Source organism: Lathyrus oleraceus, chromosome 1, assembly GCF_024323335.1.
Source record: "Lathyrus oleraceus cultivar Zhongwan6 chromosome 1, CAAS_Psat_ZW6_1.0, whole genome shotgun sequence".
NCBI lineage: Eukaryota > Viridiplantae > Streptophyta > Magnoliopsida > Fabales > Fabaceae > Lathyrus > Lathyrus oleraceus.
The window spans coordinates 206,769,906-206,775,361 of record NC_066579.1 but is presented as its reverse complement, the minus strand read 5'-3'; the positions used below and the strand labels follow the sequence as shown (position 1 = coordinate 206,775,361).

At 41.0% G+C, this 5,456-nt stretch overlaps 1 long non-coding RNA gene across 5 annotated transcripts; it reads left to right on the top strand.

Annotated features, from left to right (window-relative positions):
* The first annotated feature begins 475 nt into the window (after positions 1-475).
* LOC127127896 (uncharacterized) lies at positions 476-2,332 on the top strand. Of its 5 annotated transcripts, none has more exons than XR_007805518.1 (6): positions 476-783; positions 922-1,022; positions 1,126-1,200; positions 1,273-1,463; positions 1,584-1,772; positions 1,865-2,332. It is a non-coding gene; the product is annotated as an uncharacterized LOC127127896 (long non-coding RNA). The 5 variants fall into 5 exon arrangements; XR_007805528.1 differs by having other exon boundaries at positions 1,273-1,772; positions 1,865-1,964; positions 2,165-2,332; XR_007805521.1 differs by having other exon boundaries at positions 1,273-1,772; positions 1,865-2,034; positions 2,165-2,332.
* Positions 2,333-5,456: the final 3,124 nt, after the last annotated feature.

The following is a 5,456-nucleotide window of genomic DNA, read 5'->3' as shown; positions in this document are numbered from 1 at the left end:
AATGGTTTTGAACTAAACTAAAATACAACAACTATGCATTATTAACAAATGAAATCATGAGTATAATAAACATAAAAAAGATATTAATCAACATACTAAAAGAATAAAAAATGCTAAAGGAAGATAAAATCAAATAAAAAGCAAAAAGTACCACACATGAGTATTGAACCCTCTCCACTTAATATTATGAAACTAACCTCTTTCCACTAGGCCACTCAACATCAACTGCTATTGAGATACTACGCTAAGTATATGAACCGGGCTAAAAGATTTAAAATAATAAAATAAAATAAAAAAACATTTTTATGATTTTTTTGTATTATCTCTGTTAAAAACAAATTAAGTTAAATAATAAAAAGAATAAATAATAAAAAAAGAAATTAAGAACATATAAACATTTTCTGATTTTTGTATTAAAAACAAAATAAATTAAATAGTAAAAACAATTAATTAAAAATTAGAAAAAACAAAAAAAGAAAAAAAAGGAAATGGAAACAGCAGAAGCTCGTCTCCAACGCTATCGTCTTCCTCACTCTCTCTCAAACTCTCTCAGGCGAAAACCTCTCCCTGCTCTCAGAATCACTATCCCTCAAACTTACCCAATCGTCTCTCAAATGCACTCGAACGAACCCCCTCCCCTGCTCTCGAAATCGCTCGCATCTATCTCTCAAACCTCTCTCTCATCACGGCCTCACCGAATCCCTCTCAAACAAACAAGAAAAACAAAGGCTATTACAAAACAGGAAGCTCACCCTCGGACCTTTGATGAAGATGACAGCTCAGGTGACAATCGAACCTTTTCCTTCGCCTCTTCAAGTGCTGGTTTGCTCTTCCTTTAGGATTAGGTTTTTTCTTCTTTGAAATCTCTTCGCCTCCAGGTTCTCTTACTGATTTCTCCACTTTTATATTTCTGTGAATTAGGGTTTCAAAGGTGCCTTTGGTAATCCAGAAGAGTAACTCTGCAAAGCACTTTTTGATGTTCAGAAACTGGATTGACCCCTTTGATGCTTGGCCTTGGAAAGGTAAACTGAACGCAAGCTTTCTTCTTTGAATTTCATCCCTATTCCAATTTGGGAATTTCTTGAATTTTTACTGCTTGGTAATTAATTTGCCTTTTTACTGCAGTGAAAAATGGTGTCTTCACTTGTTTTGCTGCAACATGCTCGAATTGGCCTTGCACTTGTTTGTTTCATTTTGATGGTAAGTAATGTATGTCTTGCAATAGATGTTCTTGGCTGGTGCACTAATGACGTTCACTGTGTTATAATGCAGGCGAAGTACTCCTTTTTTCAATTTCCTCTGTTTGAACCATGATGCAGGACCTTGAATTGGCTTGAGGTTGCAGAGTTAGACTTGCATAAAGCATGAGTGTAAGGTGTGATAATTCCTGCTTGTTTTTGCTATATTTGCTTCAGGTTTTGAAGCATGATGGTATTGCTCGATTGTCTTAATCATTGCAGATGGTAAGATGGATTTGCTTGATTGTCTTCATAATTGTATTTGCATTTCTGTTGTTTTGTTTTACATTGCCAATTGTTGTGGATTTTGGATGTACACATGTTGCTGGAAACCTCATGCTGCAGGACCTTGACACCTTGGCCAAGTTCAGATGTGTGCTTAGTCTCATAGCCGGGTTCTTGTCCTGGTTCCAACTCATATGCTGCAGAGCAAACTGTAGGAGCATTGATAGTTGTGGTATGCTAAGGTTTGGTTATTGTGGTGGCATAATCATGGCCTTGTAGGAATTTGTTGACTGGATATTGTAACAGCAGGTATGACTCTGTGTAGCATGATTGACATTGTTATGACTCAAATGGGATATAATTACATGACTTGCATTATCTGTTGACTGCTCCTGCTGCAGACTGTAGGTTTATTACTTGCAAGGGAGCATGGCTGGCTACTAATGTTGGTTGTGTCGGCTGCTAGGTTGAAGTCCCATGTGGTGGCTTGGTCTGCACATGGTATGGTAGTCTTGCAATGTGTCTGACTTGGTTTTGTTGGTGTAACACAATTGGGTAGGCTTAGGAACTGGTATGCACCCATCTTGATAGCCCAATGTTGATAGCTTACTGACAACTTATCATGGTCTGCTGTTAGGTTTCCATTGCCCTGTATTTTTGTTGCTTTGATCCTTCTTGAACAGGGTGCAGTTTTGATGCAGGTTTTGTGGTCATGAGCTACCACACACATGTAATGATGTTGTGGCTTACTTGTGGTCTTGGTATTGATACGAATTCAGTCTGCTAGCTGATGTTGCTTGGGACAGGTCTTGACTTGACGCAGATTGGTGCCTAACACGTGCAAGGTTGTCTCAATGGTCATGTTTTGCACTCAGATATGCAACTGGACTAACCATTCAATTTGATGTGGCCTAGTTTAGCCTTAGGTCTGTCACCTGTTGCATTGTTGTTTGCAAGTTGTCTTGGTCAGTAGGTTTTGCCTTGTGCATCATGGCTTCAACTTGCTTCACCATTTGGCTAGTTTTGGTTGTGAGTTTTCTTTTCTGCAGGATTTATACATTTATAACATGCTGCCAAATGGTTTCTTTTTGCAGGTTTGGTTCTAGTTGCTACAACCTCCATGAGCCTCTCTCATCATTATGAGTTCAAAACCAAATGCATGTGTATTGGTATGTCCAAATGGTCATGTAGGTGTCATGTTGCAGCTGGTAGGTATTGGTCATGCAGTCTCCTGTTGCAACAGATGTTCAGTGCTGCAGAATTATGGTATTGCAACTTGATTTTTTTTTTGGTTCTGCAAATGAGACTAGATAGGTGTTTCAAGTATGTTCTCACTTGGTTCTGAGTCACATGTATTGATGCAGCTTGGTTAATTGATGTAAGTTTACATGGTTCTGCAGGTGTTTGATGCAGGATTGGCTCGCATCTGTTGGTTATGCCATGGTGAACACATGTTACTGCTGTTTGTTAATGGACTGAATGCTACTCCAAGGTACATGGCTGCAGCTGGTCATGGTATGCTGCAGGATTGCTGAACGGTCTGCTGCAGTAACAAGGCAAGAAGTGTTACATTTGGATTAAGCATCAGATGATGGATTCAATGGTGTCACATTGTATTGTGTTAGGGTCATTAGGACTTGGTTTGGGGCAGACCAAAACCAAGGTTTGAAAAGCCAAAATGCCAAGCAAGGCAAGGTACATATGAGATTGAAAATAAAGCCACTTGCTTGGAAATGAAGCAACCAAAAGAAAACACAACCAACATGGCAATTGGATGAAGAATCAAGGAAAAAGGGCTAGATTAGGTTTTGGATGGTCAGAAGACGGGTGAATTGACTTTGGTCAAAGTTGACCAAAAAAGTCAACTGTTGACCAAATTCAACAACTGGTCAAAGTTCATTTTTTTTGTATTTTTTCTTGTAAATGGATATTCAATGGAAAATTATGGGTGAATTTAGGGTTTAATGGATTTGGGTTGACTTTGGTCAAAGTTGACCAAAAAGTCAACTGTTGACCAAAGTCAACAGTTGGTCAAAGATGCCAAATTTTGTATTTTCTCGTATGGAATCAAAATGTAATGAAATAAATGACATGAAATAAATTGAAATGGATTAACAAAATGGTTTGAAGTTGGTTTTCACAATTGGTTTAGTCATGACTTGAATGTTTGACTTTTGAAAAGAAAATAACTTGACTGATAATGTGTATGAACAAAAACCATGAAATGAGACCATAAGGTTAGGGTTTTGGCATAGTATCCATGAACCAATAACAAGACTGGCAAGTGGCTAGAAACACAAGAAACTTGGTTGTTCAGATGACCCAGACCATAGATGTATCCACAATCACAACACCATGACTCTGGATCAAAACCACAATCCTCATACAAAACCAAAGTAAAGTTAGGCCAAGCATGCCAAACAAACATAAAAGATTTAGGACCAAAATCGGGGTATGACAGTTGCCCCTATTTAAGCGTCTTCAACTAGAGAATATGAAGCAGGGTATTCTTCATATGATCAAAGTGGGAGATGGTTAAATACTAAGAAGACCCGGATTTTGATCCTGAATCCGTATGAAATAATTAACAATGTCTGTCAGAATCGGCAAAGAAGCAATCTCGAAAGAAGAGTCCGTCTGGTACGGTGAAAATCGGCCTGAGTACCGAAACAGAAAGTTGACCTGGATACCAAAATAAATGGTAACACAGGAATACCCATGGCCTGAACGCCACACATTAGTCTGAACACTAAGCATTGGAATATGAGAGTATCAATGTTGGTCTGATCACCGGAAATCTGGTCTGAACACCACTTCGATCTGGAAATCGGAAAACTGGCCTGAATGCCACAAGTACTTCGACTTGATCGTCGGAAACTTCTTCGATCTGAAAATCGGAAACTGGTCTGAATGCCACTTTGGTCTGGATACCGGAAACTGGCCTGAATGCCACAAGTTGCATCGACCTGAATGTCGGAAACTTCTTCGATCTGAATATCAGAAACTTCTTCGATCTAAAAATCGGAAACTGGCCTGAATGCCACTTCGGTCTGGATACCGGGAACTGGCCTGAATGCCACTTCGGTCTGGATACCGGAAAAAAAACTGGCCTGAATGCCACTTTGGTCTGAATACCGCCTCGGTCTGAACACCGGAAAATTGGCCTGAATGCCATAAGTACATCGACCTGATCGTCGGAAACTTCTTCGATCTGAAAATCGGAAACTGGCCTGAATGCCACTTCGGTCTGGATACCGGAAAACTGGCCTGATTGCCACTTCGGTCTGAATACCGGAAACTGGCCTGAATGCCACAAGTTCATCGACCTGGATGTCGGAAACTTCTTCGATCTGAATATTGGAAACTGGCCTGAATGCCACTTAGGTCTGGATACCGGGAACTGGCCTGAATGCCACTTTGGTCTGGATACCGGAAAACTGGCCTGAATGCCACTTCGGTCTGGATACCGGGAACTGGCCTGAATGCCACTTCGGTCTGGATACCGGGAACTGGCCTGAATGCCACTTCGGTCTGGATACCGGGAACTGGCCTGAATGCCACTTCAGTCTGGATACCGGAAAAACTGGCATGAATGCCACTTCGGTCTGGATACCGGGAATTGGCCTGAATGCCACTTCGGTCTGGATACCGGAAAACTGGCCTGAATGCCACTTCGGTCTAGATACCGGGAACTGGCCTGAATGCCACTTCGGTCTGGATACCGGAAAACTGGCCTGAATGCCACTTTGGTCTGAATACCGCCTCGGTCTGAACACCGGAAAATTGGCCTGAATGCCATAAGTACATCGACCTGATCGTCGGAAACTTCTTCGATCTGAAAATCGGAAATTGGCCTGAACGCCACTTCGGTCTGAATACCGCCTCGGTCTGAACACCGGAAAATTCTTCATGTCTATCAGCATCGACGAAGATAACAAACAGTGATACGTGAGCCGGCACGCATGCCAAAGACCCATGCTGGGGATAACACGC